Below are 18,071 nucleotides of genomic sequence, written 5' to 3' on the forward strand. Positions count from 1 at the left end.
ATGCTATTTTTTGGAGAAGGCTCTTAAGGACATGAAGGATGTCTGAGCAAGAAAATATCAGGGCAATCTGTATATGATCAAGGGAGATAATATAAACATTATTTTGGTTTCCAATCCTAGGTCGAGTGATATTATAATCTATATTGATTCAAAACCTGAAAATCCTCCAATGCAATACTGAAAAAGAGAGGACCAAGAAAAACATTTTTTAAGAAAGTTAAGAGTGCTATCTTGAGAAAGATATGGGAAATAATTCCAAGATCCACGATTAACTCAGATCCGTTAAAAATAGAGGCATTTGACTTTGACTCAGGTGTAATAAGACTTGTATTTTTACACCAAAAAGTCATTCATCAATAGTTAATGGAAAATGTGTTTAATATAGTAATCCCATAAATCCATATGGATGAAAGAATGCATGAAAACGCTGGGGGTTCTCCTCTAAGGTTCTGCTTTAGTCAATGTCATTGAACAGGAAACTCAATTTTGATTTTCAATCTGTAGAAAGAAAGTTTCTTTGAATTTCATTTTTTAATCATGTATGGGCCATCCCAGCATGAAGTCATTTTTCCAAGGAAGAGCTAGAAACAAGTGTGTAGAAAGGCACCTTATAATTGACAGAGAAATTGTTTTACTTGATACACTTCACATGAAAAGACATGGTTTTTATTCATAGATTTATATGCTCTTATACACATCATTCTTGAGCTCATGGAGCTCATGCAACAAAATGAGTTGGCTCTTCGTGACCTAAGAGAGTGAAAGATTAAACACTTTTGTAGCCTAATAAGATCAATGTTCCAACTCCATTAGCAGATGGAAGGGTTTGTGTAACCTCAGGAGAGGTTCCAATCAATGTCTTATGTGCCTATCAGTAATACCATGAAAATGATGCCCCATAAGTTGCATATATTCACCTTAAGGACGTGCTTCAAGGTTATTTATATCTTCTAGATATGTTCAGTGGAGATTTGCATTGCAAGTATCACTTGGAAAAGATGTGTGCCTTCTCAAAGATGGCCCAAACAAGCCTCGATGAAAATTATTTTATGGAGTATTTGTTTAAGAAAAATATCCCTCACTTTTTAGTGTGTGACTCGTGGTCAGAAAAATATTTTTCTTACCTTTTTGCTTAAGTCCCCCTATTCACCATTGAGAGCAAATTGTTGCTGTTCTTCCCGAGAGTAATATCTTAGTTCTATGAATAATTTGTTCTCCTTCTAGGTTTTTTCATGGCATGGAATTATTTCATTGCCATCTGGTTTGTGAGAACCATGGGCTGATGCCAGGACGGCAAAGAGTAACTATGTCTCTTCCAAAAATGTAAGACCAAAATGTCTCATAATCATAGTTAACTGATTTCTCTAGTATGTGAAAAAACTATGTCCTTATCCCATAAATAGTAAAATGTACTTGCTTTTATTAGTCGACAGGTCTATGACTAAGAGATTTGTACAAAATCTCTGATGAAATATACATAGAAGTCTATATTACTGAGAGAATATTGAAGTTCTCATAGGTCACTAGGAACAGGAACGTTTTAGATAAACAAAAATTTGGTTTTATCTACATTTAGGCTTTTTTAAAAAAAACTAATTTTCTCATCACAAATCTCTTTGTACAACCAAGTACTATTATCACAATAAGGAACTAGTCTCTTATTAATATGGATTGATTGGATGTTTGAAAGTGATCAAGGCAATTGTTGAAGTTTGATCCAAGGACTGAGAGATTATCCAGGAATATTTTATTTAAGTCACATATATGTTCAAATAATATTTCACTTTCTGATGCCTTAAATATCTTCAGCATATTCCATATTCCAAACTACATTCTCCTGAACATTAGTGTACCAGAAAGGCATGTGAAGTTGAGGCACACTTGTGACTAAGTGGGTAGAATATTTGGGATAACCTTACCATTCTTATTCATTGTTATAGTGATCCCTAGTGTTTTGGAAATATTACTGGTAGGAATCCAGGAGGATATATTTGTATTTGAGAAGAAAAAAATATTGTGAGGAAAATTGGAGTATAAAATTTAAGATGGTATTGATTTAAATCCCAATCATCAGCTAGAAGATCACCTTCAGGTAGATGACATAATTTCAATGTTATTGGATCTCTTTGTAGTGAGAAATCATGGTATGAGAATGATTATGAATATGACTTGAAGGAATGCATAATCATAATGTATATTTTGTGGATATATCAGACTTATAACGGAGTTGTTGAAGAAAAATACATGTTCACATAATGACCTCTTCAGGATCCACAATTGTGTCCTAAAATCAAATATATGCATAAAATAATTAAACTATTATGTCTTATGATGATATAAATCACCATATATATGAAATGGATGAAAAAGAATAGGATCTATAGAGAAATTTGATAATAATATTACAGAAGCTAAAAGTAAGGCTTTTTATCCAAGACATACGATTTCATCATGAGAGCTCTAAAGCCCAATTTCTCTTAATAGCGTGTGAAAAAGTGGGGAAATATATTTCACAAATTGGATCCAACACAAGAATTTTCTTCCATATTAATTAATAATAAATTACTCATTTTTTGGGCATATTAAATAGATATTTTGAGATCTTAATTCTTCTTGAGCTCTCACACCTAGGTAAAACACTTTTCACATAAGAGGTCAACCTTGTTAATAAGTTTACATGTAATGTTCACATTAAATTCTATGAAAAGTCCAGCTGAAGATTTTAAATTCATTATCTTCCCTTATTTTTTGTTTTTTGAGTTTCCTATTTGATATCAAACACAGCCACGATCTTTATTCCGTTTGGTTTCCACAGACAGGTAGAAAAATTTGTATCAGGAACATGATTTAAGACATCACAAATGAGAAGATCTGAAAAATATTGATTTGAAACCTCATTTATATCATTTTACATGCATCAGTCGGGGACTAGGCGATAAGTTTACGTTTCACTTTTTGTAGTTTTTTAATTCAGACTTTGCCTTTAAGATTTATAGAGATTTTGCACATAAATGTTCATTACTAAATTGATTTCATGTAAGGGATCGATAAATAGTAAGAATATACTTTAATTTATTAATTACTGAAATATTGTAAATGGAAAAATTAAGTCTACATGCAATAAGTGTATTTTTTCTAGAATAATTTGAAAGTTGATATATTTTTATTTTTGATGAGTGGTATTCGTTCATGTCAGGAATAGTAAAATTATTAATTTTTATAAAATTTGTTCTAATTTAATTAATAATTTTGTCACATAGATGAACTAAAAATTAGCTCGGCACAGATCAATGAATAGAAAATGTGGGATTTGTGGGCGTGGGTGCTGAATTTGCAGGCTCAGTGTTGTGTACTTGTTCGGCAGAAAATGCCTATTCTTCAGGCTGTCAGTGCATGGAAACCAGGTTGACAAGTTTTAAGTGCCAATCATAGAAAATGTGGGCATTGGAGATGAACAACAGTGTGGTTGCCAAGCATGGGTAATGTAGGCACTGGAGGCAAATGATTATGGAGGCAGGATTTGTTGGATGATGGCCATGTATTATTCAAGTAGGAGGGAAAGTGGGTTGCAACTGGTTAATGCCATATGAGAAATTCAGAGGGCCAAATGGAAGAGTTTTTAGAACATTTTAAAGAGAAAGTACAGACCAAATCGAATGTTAGAGAGAGAAAATAGCTCAATCTAGAGACAAAGTAAAGGAAGATTGGGAAAATAGATGGGAATCATGGGAAAACTTAGACCTAAGTTCATAAGGTATTGATGTTTATGTTGTAGGCCTTATTCTCACACAGCTAAGATCCTTGTGTACCATCAGAATCAAGAGGTTATCACCCATCAACATGATATAAAAATAACTGAATAATTTAAAGTACTTATATAAACACAGTTGAATAAACCAAATCTTGGAGAGCCAAATGAGCAGAAAGATGGAAAACATAATACTTATACCTAGGATACTAAAATTTTCTCTCCTAAATTTTATTCTATCTTTCCTCATCTTTACTGCATCATTTTATCATTGGTTCAAAACTCATTCATTTCAAGTTTTTGTCCCCTATAGGAGGCACTTGCATGATGAATGGATCAAAAAAATGTGGCAAAAACTTTGAAAACCCGAAATCCAAAAATATCCTTTTCAGCATACTTACCCAGTGTATTAACTTTAAATTCCATAAGTGTCAAAGCCAGTTGATAATCATCTCATTTAATTCAAAAAAAAAATTACACGCTTGGAACTTGGAAATATTCATTCACATTATACTAGATTACTTTGTATAAAGTCAATAAGGGTTAGGTAAAAAATTTCATTATTGAGATTCATATAAATTTCAGGAATAGTTGAATAATTAGTTTTATAAGATGACACATCAATAATATATAATTTTTAAATCATATTAAATACATGGAATTAAATTCGCACCCGCTTGTAAACTCGCGCCTTGCTTGACTCTCGAATTTTTTGCTTCTCGGGTGGTGGCGAACAATGCTGCTTGCATTGCGGGAGATGCCCGCCCATAGGGCCTGGCCTGCTTTCTGCCCGAAAGAACTGCTCACTAGCTAATCGGACTAGTGGTAGGGGTCCTTGGATCGAAATGACTTCCCCACTTTGAAAAAGGGACCCCCTACCACTAGTCCGACTAGCTAGTGAGCAAGTTGGTTTTTATCGAGAAGACATATAGATCTGGTAAGGGTTATATATAATCTAGAAACTCAACATATTATTACTCTTTTTATATTTTAAAAAATATTGTAATCTCCATGAACATAAAGGGGGGAAAGTACCTACATCTCCTATTCCCCTTTGTGAATTTATTCTTATGTAAGATAAGTTGACAGTAATATGTTTTAGTGGATGTACACATACCAGATGTACAGGTTGTGAGCTCACTACCTTGATTAAAATCAATTAATCAAACATTCAGAAAAATATTTCTCACAAAAAAATGGATCGGCCATTTGTCGAGCATCTTTTAAACCCATGAATACGGGAAATAGGGGTCTAGGTTATTGATACTAAGTATCGCTAACCTAGATCGATTGAGGAGTTCCCTTGACTAAGCAATAAATTTATATTCCTCACTGATAGGGGAGTGAAGGTCAAACCACAGAGAGCATTAGACAAAATATGAGTGGATTTCGGCTAAAAACAGGTGTGTAAGAATTTTAGGAATTATATTCAATTTTATTTTTATTGAATGGAGTGTAAACGACAGTGAATGATAACTTTATCTATTAAATGATTTTTAATGGGTGTAAAAAAATTCAGGTAAGTTCATAATACATGTTAGTGATTTTTAGGTATTTATCTAGATTTTTTACCCGATTTAATTCCTCGGAATTAAATCGGGAAGAAATTCAGAAGAAAATGAATTTCGAATTGTTCTTCTTGAACAGATCTTGGTGGAAAATGACTTTTGACCAAGATTTGAAAGATTATATTTCCGCCCACTCTTGTGGGATCTGCCAAGTGTTGTGAATGGAATTGGGTGTGTTCTTGGGCCAAGAACACACCGATTTCCCACAGGGTAGGAGGTCTAGAGAGAGAAAGAACTACTAATCTTGATTTCTAACACAATAAATCAAGATTAGTCAAGAAGGAGAAGGGTAGAGAAAGAAAGAATTGGCTTACCTTGCTGGTAGGCCTCTCCTTCCACCTCCACAAGCCCTGGATGCTTCTCACTTCTTGGATCCTTTGACAGCTCCAATTTAGAGAGATAGAAATGAGGGAACCCTTGCGAGAGGGAGTCGATAGAGAAGGACTTCTCATTCCCACTTAGGCCTTGTCAGCTCCCCTTCCACTTGGCCCTCACTAACACTCAGAACTCTAGAGAGAGAGAGCAAGAAAAGAATCTTCTCACCATTTCAGTAACATTCCAAATGAAAATTCAGGATGTCTTTTAGAAAATACTCTAAAGCATTTATAGGCATGCCTTAGATAATGCATCAATTTGATGGGTGAGATTTGGGCCAAGCCCATAGGCCCATTAGTGCTCATTATAGAAGATCTGAACCCTTTTAAAGGGTCTCTTGGAGCTCCTTCTTGGGTATTCTCTCAAGAGGGAGGCCCATTAGCCCAATGAGCTGTCCTTTGGCTTTATGAAGAGTCCCTTGGTCCTTTCATAAGAGCAATTTCCCTAGTCCTGAAAAAGGTCCAAAATTCTCCAAAATAAGAGGTTAGATTTATCCCACTTGGCTGATTGGCCAAGTGGGCCAGATTAAGTACAAAAACTACACTAAATGCACATGCTCCAAGTTATGATTTAATATGAAATATGAATAAAATGTGCCTTAATGAACTCTTATTTTAATACCTTTATATTGACTTATCATACATAATCAATATTTTTCCAGCAAGAAGTAATGTTAGCAAGTGATAGGTCATTCAACTTATATAATTTTTCAACATGAATATTGGTAGGAAACTCAAAAAACTAGTTTTATTATAAAATCATTAATGGTTACATCCTGAATTCTCATTATATTTTACCATATTAATTAACTTTCATAATTTTTTATCTATTTTTTCATTTCACTTCGCTCCTCCATTCATTTCTGACCGAGTTTTCAAAAAAACAATGAATAAGATGGTTTAAATTTTATGAAAATTGAAAATTACAAAGTAAATTTGTAAATGAAAAAATATTTAAAAATTGGAGTCTATAGTATTTGGAAATTTGCTGAATTATATAAAAATTTCTATAATTGTTATGATTTATATTTGAGTATACAGGTAATGAAAATGATTTCTAAAAGTTTCTTGCGAGTTAATTCATTATTGGAAATAATATATTTTCACTTATATAGTTTTTATATGTAAATATTGGAATGATCAAAATGTAGATTGTCGGTGCAAGCAATGGGGTAGGACCCAATCATGAGTGCCTAACTTAATGCCTGCATTAATAAAAGACCTTCATACTTGACATCCTCTTGATGCCAACAAAAAAATTCTTTAAAAATATCAATCGATTAATGGAGAATCATCAAGTAAGATATTCTTTCTGAACAAAATAAAAGCTCAAATTACAATTATTATTTTATGATATTCTGGTAAGAGTCTAGGGAAATCAAAAAACTTCATGTGATTGGGTTGATTATTATAAAAAATTAAAATAAAATAAAATTCTGAAATACCATTTTTGTTGATAGATCAAAATCTAACTTTAAAACCTAAATGTGTATCCTCTTCACCCTTATAGCAGTCTACCTAAAACCGTCCATATTCTTTTATTACCAATATGAACCAATTCTAAACCTCTCCCACTATAACTGATGATATGTGTTTTCCCAAGTCTATCTATTTTCCACTTTTGATATCCTTGGGATATTGTTTCTTTCTATCCCTCTTTTTATTTTCACTCTTGATCTTATCAACTTCATTATCCTCTCTATTTTTCTATTTTTCACTTTTGTATTTTTTATTGTTCCTTACATTATCATAGAAATGGGTATTGGATGGCCATGCATAAATTACATAGCTTGGTCTTTTCTATTGGGAAGTTCTTGAATAGTTTATCCCCCTTTTGTTGTACCCCTTTGGAACTAAATTAAAATACAAAAGATAAAAAATAGAAAAATAAATAATAAAAAATAAAAACAAAATTTTTCAAATGTGGTTTCTACACGTAGAGTTTATTCTCTGTTCACGATCTTCCAATGATGTGTGTTTATCATGTGGCTTACTTGTGTATCCATCCATTTCTTGTGAGAATTTCCCTAAGCATTTTCGTAGTTTAATCTTTTTTCTACCTTCCCACTTTCATCTCAAATCTTAGGAGTAAGCTAAAAAAGTATTCTTTTCTTCGACACATGTCACCATTCATCTTACCTTTCCCTTATATTGATACCCATTCATACTTGTCTTATATCCTTAGCTGTAGCTATCACCTTGATAATCTCAAAATTAGGGTTTGAATTCATCCTTGGTATTCTTGAGACTGTTAAATTAAAATATAAACTTTTTACTCAGTAATCTTAGATTGTCATGAGTATGAATCATCTCCATAGGGAACTGTGATTAAGGACTCAATATTTTTAATATGATGATTATTGAGATGAGAAGAAATACATACTAACTACGAAATAAAGTGACGGCAAAATACAAGGAGAGATAGAAGTATTAAGTTGAGGAGAGTAGTTAGTGCATAATGATAATTTGGGTTTGAGAAGACAAAGTGAATGCGAGAGTGCAATGACAATGATGTGAAGTGTGACAAGAATAGGCCATATACGAGTGAAATTCGATAATTGACGAGTAAGTTAATGATACAGTGATGATATGAAGATAGTAAGATGTGATATGGAGAACACATGGAGGTGGTGTGATGGAGAGGTGTAATGGTGGAAGCAAACTAAGCTTTTGGCGATGCCAAGAAAGAGCAATGTAAGGCGATGATGCTTACTGTAGATCCTTACGTTCCGCTGGGATCACGACAATTTGTGAGTGCAGGTAAGCTCCCCTCTTCTCTGTTGCATATTCTCACACACTGATGGAGGAAAATTACTTGTGATTGTAACATTGTTGTAATTTTAATTTGCCTAAATCAAATAAATTTTATAAAAGATATAAAACTCCATCATACATATAGTTAGAGCAAGGTCATCTCCACAAGGACTGGCCTTTAGAGGTGTTTAATATCTGAGTCATAGTTAATGGGCAGGAATAAAGGTACTCAAGATAGTGAATGTAAGATCGGATAAGTAATCAGTAATCAGGGGATAGTATCTAGTGGGTTAGGGAAGTCAAGATAGTAACGAATAATGATGAATAGCTATTCCTAAGAAAGAGAATAAGACAGAGAGAAAATATAAGATATTATTTATTGCTCTTTATAGATCTTAAAGATAGTAAGAAAGACATATATTGAGATGAATTAATAGAATTATAGTTACGGAGGAGGTTAGTGTGAGTATTGGACAAAATAGAGAAAGTTAATAATATATATAGGATAGTAAAGTTCTATGAATAGGGGCTAGGACGTTATTTACTTAATTATTAGTGAGCTATGTTAAAATAGGAGGTGAATGTAAGATAACAATATTAAAATTTTAGTGAAATAGAAAGAGAGAATAAGTATTATAGAGATAAAGTGAAGTAAGTATTATAAGTTGGATGATAGGTTAGAATAGATGAGAAGACATATATGTGTCTATGTGTGTGTACGCTTAACTTTTGAGAGCAGACAAGATTATTTAATTCTACTTATCATAGCTCACTAATTAGTAAGAGAACTAATTAGATAGGTCAGAAGAATATGTAAGGTAGTATAGCTAACTAGATATATAGAGGAATTAACTTTTGGTTTAGTTTAGAAAAGCTTAAGTGAAAAGTATAGTTGACGTAGGAAGACTACGGGGTAGGCGAGGAAGGGCGGGACGACAGGACTAGGGGTAGGATAGGCGCGAGGGATAAAACAATCCACAGAAATTCATGGTTGGATCCGGACTTTAAAACCGATGAAAATCTGGTGGTGCAGCTCCAACCCTTATCGAGGGCGGGAGTACTGTCTTCCCCCACCACGACGATGCCTAAGCACCGAAATCAATACATCAAATTTGCGTCGCGAGGAAACACTCGAGAGGTAGGTTGAAGAAGCAGAGAATCCAAACCAATTCAGATTCCGACGGCAGTGGAAACTTCCTGAGAAAACACTGGACGGAGAACACGTCGACACCAAAGAGTTCAGGCGTACCTCAACACCATTGTGCGTGAAGAGGTTGCGGGCAATTCTGAACGTGACGAGGCTGGGTGAATCCGGGCGTTGAGCGGCCCACTGGACGAGGACGAGGCTGGACGTTCCGGGCATTGAACGGCCCTGGTTAAGTGCGGTTGTCATGGGCGCAGCGTCAAGCGGATTTAACACCGCGCGCGGCGCACGGCGGTGCGCGCAGAGCGCACGGAGCGCGGAGCAGCGTGCGCTGGCACTGAGCGCCGCTGGCGTGGAGCGCCGGCACGCCGCGAGCAGCGGAGTGCGGCAGAGCGCACCCGAGCGCGCGCAGCGCGCACGGCTTGAAGTGCTGACAGCATCTGGACAGGGGCAGCCGGAGTGCGGTCTCGGGCGGCCCTGGCGAAGGCTGTCGGGGTAGGCGAGGACGGCGCACGGGCGGCGCGCAAGCAGCGCGCAGGCGGCGCGCGCGGCGGCGCGCGCGGCGGCGGGGGCAGGGCGCCGGCGATGCGCGAGCGACGCGCGGGCGGCGCGCGGGCAGCCTGGGTGGCCCCTTGGCGGACTACCTGGGTAGCCTTGGGCGAGAGAGAAAGGAAGAGAGAGAGAAAGAGAGAATGGAGAGAAAGAGAGAGGAGAGGGGAGGCCGACGTCGCAAGGCCGCGGCAGTGGCGGCGGCGGCGGCGACGGCGACTAGGGTTTGGAAGGTGGAAGATAGGGGAGGCTGGGCAATCCTCCAAGAAGAGTTAAACAAAAACTCAATTCTTGAATTATGATTGCCTAATGTTTCTTGAAAACAATGGCCTATATATAGGCCTTGGAGGAAAGAGAAAATGACGAGAAAATAAAGACATGCGCCGTGTCACGCCAAAGGGCAGTTGTGGATCTGCCTCTGGCGTCGTGTCATGACGCGCGTAGGGACGTGCGTGGTTGGAGACGTGCTTGTCGACGGTTGTGGCATGTTGACTTTGGTTGACTCAAGTTGACCGTGGTCCATAGCGGGCGTGTTGACACCGGTTGACCGAGGTGAAGCGTTCGGTGCTGAAGTGTTGGCGTCCTCGCCATCAACAGTAATGAGAGATAGAGAGATTAATATGGATGTATATATATACCTTTATAGATAAAGATGCTTTCGAGTTTAAAGAGAAAATGTAATCTCTAATTCGGAAGAGAACTAAGGAATTAGTTAAGTTGTAGAGAAAAAGAAAGGACCGAGAGCTTGATAATACTAGGTAAATAAATCTTAAGGTGTTTTTATGATTTTTATATTTATACTTATAATTTTAGATAGTAATAAGGTCTAGATAGGAAAATATTCTTCAGAAATATTTTTCAGGATTTTTTAGTAAAAGAAGATCACTAGAAATATCGTTATTTCTGTCGAAAACTTGCAGGTCTTCAACAAAATGCCTCAACGAGGCCGCAAGGTAAAAGTAAATTTGAATGTATATGTTTTTGATGCTTTTTATAAAATAAAATCAATATGAATTTAGATAAATCAATGACTACTTCAAATGCACTCTAAGTACCCGAAAAAATGCCTGAATGAAATCATGACACTGAATTTGATCAAACCAAGCTTAATGAATGATTGCGATCACTGAAATCAAATTTATAGTTTTTAGTAATTAGTATCAAAAAAATCAAGGGAAATATCAGATCCACCCTGATTCGATAAGCAAGAGTGGTGGGGCGGGTCGCCATCACCAAACTTCTGTGTGCAGTCTCCCTCTTCTCCTTTGTTCTGGTGCAGATCAGAGCTCCCTTAGATCTTCCTAAACCCTCTCTAAGCCTTCTGCACTCCGCCAGAGCTTTTACGACACTGATGTGTGCTTCAAAGCTTCAGAGGGACCTTCGCAATAGTCTTCCTTCCTGCAACAAGATATTCTGCATTTAGTATAAAAAATATCTTTATAGGCTCGAGAAAGCTTCTCTCTCGAAGCTTCATTCATTCTCTCTCAACCCAACAGCTTTTCCAAGCTGTTGGATTGCCTAATGGTCAACCTGTCACTGGCCACCGCCGGCCAGCCAACGGGGACGATAGTCGGGGTGGCAAAAGATGCCCTTGCCCCCAACCGTTCAATCACCATATTGATGGGTGATGGCTGCAATTAAATCTCAGCCATGGACCCATCTTGACTGGTGTACCCCCTTTGGCCATGTCACTTTGCCCCCTCAGCATGCCTTGTCATTGTTGGCTCTCGTTATTCATCCGTTTGGTGGTCCCCTTGTCCTCATCACTGGCAACAACCAATCGGAAGGCCTGAAAAAAAAAATTCATTAGATATTGAGAAAAGATCTAACCGTCTGATCTTCCTTAAGAAAATTGGACAGTTGAGATCATGTAATTCCACTTAAAAATGGCCCTAAATTACACGATCTTTGGCCCAATTTCAACTTCTCCTCTCATTTCTTTAGTGTTAGAGTTATTGTGCCTCTTTCTCTCTCTATTAGTGGGCTCTCTCTATCAGCCCATATCTCTCTTCTCTCATCTTTCTCTAGATATAACTCTCTTTCCTCTCTCTTCTCGAGTGGTCGCCCTACCTTTCCTTCTTGATCGACATGGTATCAGAGCAGGTGTAATTGTCGGCGGCCCATCTCCATCTCAGGCAGCAATCGCCTCTTCTAGGCGGTGATTCTCCATGTGGCGTATCATCATCCGAAGCCATCATTTCTCCGGGTGGCATTTTCCTTCCAATCGGCGACACTCTATCAGAAATATCTATCTGCGATTTATCCATGCGATGTTTATCCTATCTAGTCGGCGGCGGCGGCCTCCATTCTCGCGGAATTCATTCGTGCAGCGGCGTCTATTTTAGCTACTACCAGCGGGACTTTCTGGCGGTTCTCTCCTTCATGGGTGATTCCACTTCCTCGGCAGATTCTTCTTTGGCGGCAGCCTCTATTCCAGCTGGAAACACACCATCTGGAGCATTCTATCGTCACCGCGCTTAACCGACCGGCCTACACTTTTGATGGTACCAATTATGGTTCGTGGTCTACGGCCTTCATGGAGTTTCTCAACGCCCATTGTCTTTTACATCACCTGACTGACCCTCCATCGAAGGAATCAGATCCGTCCTATGGCGAGTGGAGTTCCATCGAGTCAGCCGTGTGCACGTGGATGTGTCAAAGCATCATGAATAGCATCACAAAACTGATCAGCCAGACCCGACCAGCTCATGCTCTTTGGCAGCGTCTTGCCACGATGTACGCGAACAAAAGTAATGTGAGCAAGACGATACGCATATATGAAGATCTGTTTGTCTGCAAACAAGGCTCTTGGTTGCTCTAGGCTTACTACAGCACCATGGAATCCATCTTCACTGATTGAGCTGTATATCAGCCTCCTACGAATCTCGAGACACTGACATGATACAGGGATGAACTTAGGGCTAGAGCTTTTCTCAGCGGACTTTGATTTGAGCTCGCTGACATGATATGTGGCCAAGTACTAGGAGGTGCCCTTGTTATGCCCATTGAGGATATCTTTTTAGCTACACTCTGGGTACAAGACAGTGTGCCGCCATCATCTGTTACCCCATCCACTGAGGTATCAGCCCTTGCTACCACAGGAGGTCCTCCGAAGCCCTTTGGAAAGGGGATTGTGTCGAGAAAATCCCCGAACTCCTTCCCCCCTTGCAAGTTTTGTGGGAAGATGTCACATCCCGCTGAGAAGTGTTGGACGGAGTTCGGGAAGCCTGCATGGGTGTTAGCTGCCACTAGAGGCAAGTCGGTGTCAGCCCCATCGAGTGTATCTACTCCACCTATGATAGCAGCACCCGTGATAGCCATCCCCTCTTCTGGGAATTATCAGATCACGGTCTCTCCATCAGAACTGGCATATCTCCAGTCCTCACGTACTTAATTTATGCACACTCCGCCATCGGCTTTGACCTGCCTGGCCCCTCTTGCCACCAGCCTCGCATCTTATGTTGGAGGGAATGCATCCACTCCAGGTACGTTCGCCCTCTTAGCTTCTAATAATATGTCTTGGGTTATTGACTCAGGGGCTTCGGCCTGTATGACAGGTACCCCCTCTATCCTCACCTGTCACACGGTCAAATCCTGAGCTAGGTCTCTTGCTCGAATTTGGCATGTGCCGGCCTCAATGTTCAGGGAAAAACACTGAGCAGCCTTGATCTCTTACAGCAGAAGCTTTGCAGATTGCTTAAGATCGCATAGAAGGGGTTAGAGGAGATGGTGGTGCTCAGCACCATCAGGGAATAGGGTCATTGCATTTATATCATAAAGAGTACATCATCTTTGGGGATAATTACATGGGGGAAGACGAGGGGTGATACAACAAACGAGACGAGGCGCTTTGCGCTGAGGTAATGTCGCCACACCGCCTCAAGGCTGTCGCTCCGCGCGCGCGCTCGCTCTACTGCTACACAAGTGCATCGGGCCGGGCGCCGCGCACTCTCGGGCCTGGCGATCACACATGCCACCCCTACCTTGACGATCACACACGCCACTGGCACTCGTGTCAACACTCTTGCGCGCAGTCTACGCGATGTTGCCACATTCGATGCCCCTGAGCTGGGCGTTGCGCGCCCAACACTACCCGCAAGAGCGTTGCAGGCCTGATATGTCATCTCGGCCCTCTTAGTGCGCCACATGCCTTAGTCTCCAGGCGGGTTGTCTTCGGGCCCCGCGCCCCGCACACGCAATGCGCGCGCTCCCCGCACGGCTACTGCGCGACACTCCGCATAACTCCGCATGCTGCAACCGCTGCACGCCGCCCGGCTTGCGCGTCCCGCACCCGCGCGCAGCGCTCGGCGCTGGCGGGTAGCATTATCGCCCGCGCATGGTGCTTGGCGTTGGCGCGTGGCGCTCGGAGCGCACGCACACACTGTTCAGCTCGCGCGCCCAGCACGCGCGAACCGTACCAGATCCGTCCCACCTTAGGCATGGACGGGCACATGCACAGTGTGCCGTGAATCCCCAGCGACAGTGGCAATGGCCTGAAAGATCAGGTATTTGGGCATCGCTACCCATAATGACTCAGTCCTTTAATGTCGTGAGCCGAATTACAACGGACACGCCCTCCCAATAAGCACGCAAGCCTGTGGGCAGGGAATGCCACCTAGTTAGAGGCGTAACATCACCTCCTACCATCCTAATCCCACTATTCCCAACGTCCATATAGTCGATGGCCATCCATGTCCAGTCAAAGGTTCCGGTACTACCCAAGCCACCTCCACCCTGCACTGCATAACCTCCTTTATGTTCCAGGATTCCCCACTAATCTTCTATCTATTAATTGTGGAGTCTTCTTCTATCCTTATCGCTACATCTTCCAGAATCTCCGTACACAACAGAGGATTGGACTGGGCCGTGAGAATGGACGCGGCATCTACGAGCTCGTGGCAGATTCTCCTTCCGCTGGACTTCATACTCTCTTTTCACTCTATGCATCTTCATGTTCTTAACAAACTTCCTTTTTGTGGCATTGCCAATTGGGGCATCCTAGTTCCTCAAACTCAAAGAAGTTTTACCTTGGTTAAATCTGTGTGGTTTCAAATGTGAATCGTGTGAATTGGGGGAACATCATCGCTCAACCTACCTGACGCGCACGAGCATACCCTCGTCTCGCCCATTCGATCTCGTGCACTGTGATGTATGGGGCCCTACGCAGCATGTCTCTCCTACCAGAGGACGATACAATATTGTTTTTGTGGATGACTATACCCACGTTAACTGGACCTATTTCATCAAGAGCCAGAAAGAAGTTCTCGCCCGTGTCCAGCAGTTTGTTACGGAGGTTGCCACACAATATGATACTACTCTGAAGGTACTTTCCACTGACAATGCTCTCGAGTTCACCCAGAATGCTATAGAATAATTCTGTGCAGAAAATGGGATTCTCCATCAGACCACGTGTCAATACACCTCCCAACAAAATGGAGTAGCTGAACGGAAACATCGACATCTGCTAGATATGGTGTGCACTCTATTGGTTGGCATGAACGTTCCTATGTATCTATGGCCCGATGTCATCCTTACTGCTACCTTTTTGGTGAACCGTCTACCCTCAGCTGTGCTTAGTGGTGCCATTCCGGTTCAGAGACTTGCACCCAATGCCGAATTATTTTCTCTACCTCCATGGGTGTTTGGGTGCACGGCCTTTGTCCAAGATCATACGCTAGGCCTATCGAAGCTTTCCCCTCGTGCACTAAAGGGGGTGTTCATGGGCTACGCTCGGATTCAGAAAGGATACCGGGTGCACTTCCCCTCTACACGTCACTACGTCACGTCTACAGATGTCAAATTTCACGAGGATGTTCCCTTCTTCTCGCCATCTTCCCTAGTTCCTGCACTTTGTCCCGTCACGGGTTCCACTTCTCTGCAACTTGTCTCCATTCTCCCATTATCTCCACCTGAGTCGCTCCTCGTGACTCATCATCTCCCATGGCTACCACCTCTTCATCTGCTCAGCCTGAGTCCTCCCTACCCGAAACTTCTCTTCCCGACATACCTGTGCCATCCCCGACCATTTCATCTTCCGTATCTATTTTTTCCGCTTACGCTCCCCATCCACCTCCCATTGACCTCAACGTCCCTATTGCTCTTCGCAAGGGTACTCGCCAATGCACACAACACCTGATCGGCAACCATGTTTCCTCTGCCCATCTCTCCTCACCCAATAGTGCCTTTGCCCCTTCCGTTCTATCTAGGTCAGTTCCAAAGACATATATTGAAGCTTTGTAGGTACCGGAGTGGAAGGTCACTATGGATGCAGAATATACTGTATTTCTTCAATTAGAGACGTGGACATTGTTTCCTCGCCCGTCGAACGTCAATGTAGTCTCTTGCAAGTGGGTGTACTCCCTCAAGTACAATCCCAATGGCTCTATTGCTTGCCACAAGGCACACCTCATGGCTCAGGGTTTTCTCAAGCCTATGGTCTCGACTACACTGAGACTTTCTCACCCATGGCTCGCCTCAGCTCCATCTGTGTCCTCTTCTCCGTTGCACTTAATCATGCATGGACTCTCCATCAACTTGACGTCTCGAATGCTTTTCTTTATGGTGACCTTGCAGAGCGAGTTTATATGGAGCAGCCTCCTAGGTATGTTGCTCAGGGGGAGTCTTCGAAGGTGTGTCTCCTAAAGAAGGCTATCTATGGCCTGAAGCAGAGTCCTCGCGCCCGATTTCATTAGTTCTCCAAGTTGTTGTTCGCGTATGTCTTCGTCTCCACTAACCTATGATCCTACAATGATGCGCAAGTGTACTATTTGGGGGTGCATTGTGCTGACGGTTTACGTTGATGATATCATTCTCACCGGCAGTGATGAAGTTGAAACTGTCACAACCAAGGCTTATCTATGTCAGCATTTTGTGACGTGTGACCTGTGTCCACCACGGTACTTTTTTGGCCTTGAAATTGCTTATAGGTGGGATCAGATGGTTTTATGCCAACTGAAGTATGCCTTAGACCTCTTGGAGGAAATGGGCATGCTAGGTTGTAAACCCCCTGCCTCTCCTATGGAGGTGAATATCAATTGGTGGGACAAGTCGACAGCAATACTGGAGGACGCAGGCTTGTACCAACGCTTGGTGGGTAAGCTAATATATTTGACAGTGACATGCCCTGATATTGCATATGCGGTGAGCGTATTGAGCCAATTCATGCAAGCTCCTCGTGCGGTGCATCTTGATGGTGTGTCTCGTGTCCTCACCTACATCAAGAGAGCCCCTGGAAAAGGCTTGCTATACCAGAGACAGGGCCATCTGCATGTTGAGGCTTACTCTGATGGAGGCTATGTAGGAGATCACAAAAGCAATCTGTGGTTTCTCGCTCTAGCGGCAAGTCAGAGTACAAGGCTATGGCTGATACCACATCAGAGATGCTTTGGCTGATGTCTCTTCTCATTGAGCTTGGTTTCCCCCCTCCATTGCCTATGAAGATGTATTGTGATAACGAAGCTACCACCTTCATCGCCAGCAATGACACCTTCCACATTAGGACTATACACATTGAGATTGACTATCATTTCATCTGGCAATATGTCATGGATGGTACTATCTGTACTCCTCATGTCGATCCGCATATCAACTTGCTGATATATTTACGAAGGCACTTGGTGAGACGACTTATGAGACTATTAGGGGCAAGCTGGGCATGTTTGATCTCCACGCTCCAGCTTAAGGGGGAGTGTTAGAGTTATTGGGCCTCTTTCTCTCTCTATTAGTGGGCTCTCTCTATCAGCCCATCTCTCTCTTCTCTCATCTCTCTCTAGATATAACTCTCTTTCCTCTCTCTTCTTGAGTGGTCGGCCTACCTCTCCTTCTCAATCGACATTTAGATTATGGCATGTTGGGCTGGGATCATTTTTATTATATCTGGGCCCGGCCGGACATGAATATGAAAACTAAAAAACATCCATTATGCCATATCAGAG

This window comes from Wolffia australiana, chromosome 11 (genome assembly GCF_029677425.1).
Source record: "Wolffia australiana isolate 7733 chromosome 11, ASM2967742v1".
Lineage (NCBI taxonomy): Eukaryota > Viridiplantae > Streptophyta > Magnoliopsida > Alismatales > Araceae > Wolffia > Wolffia australiana.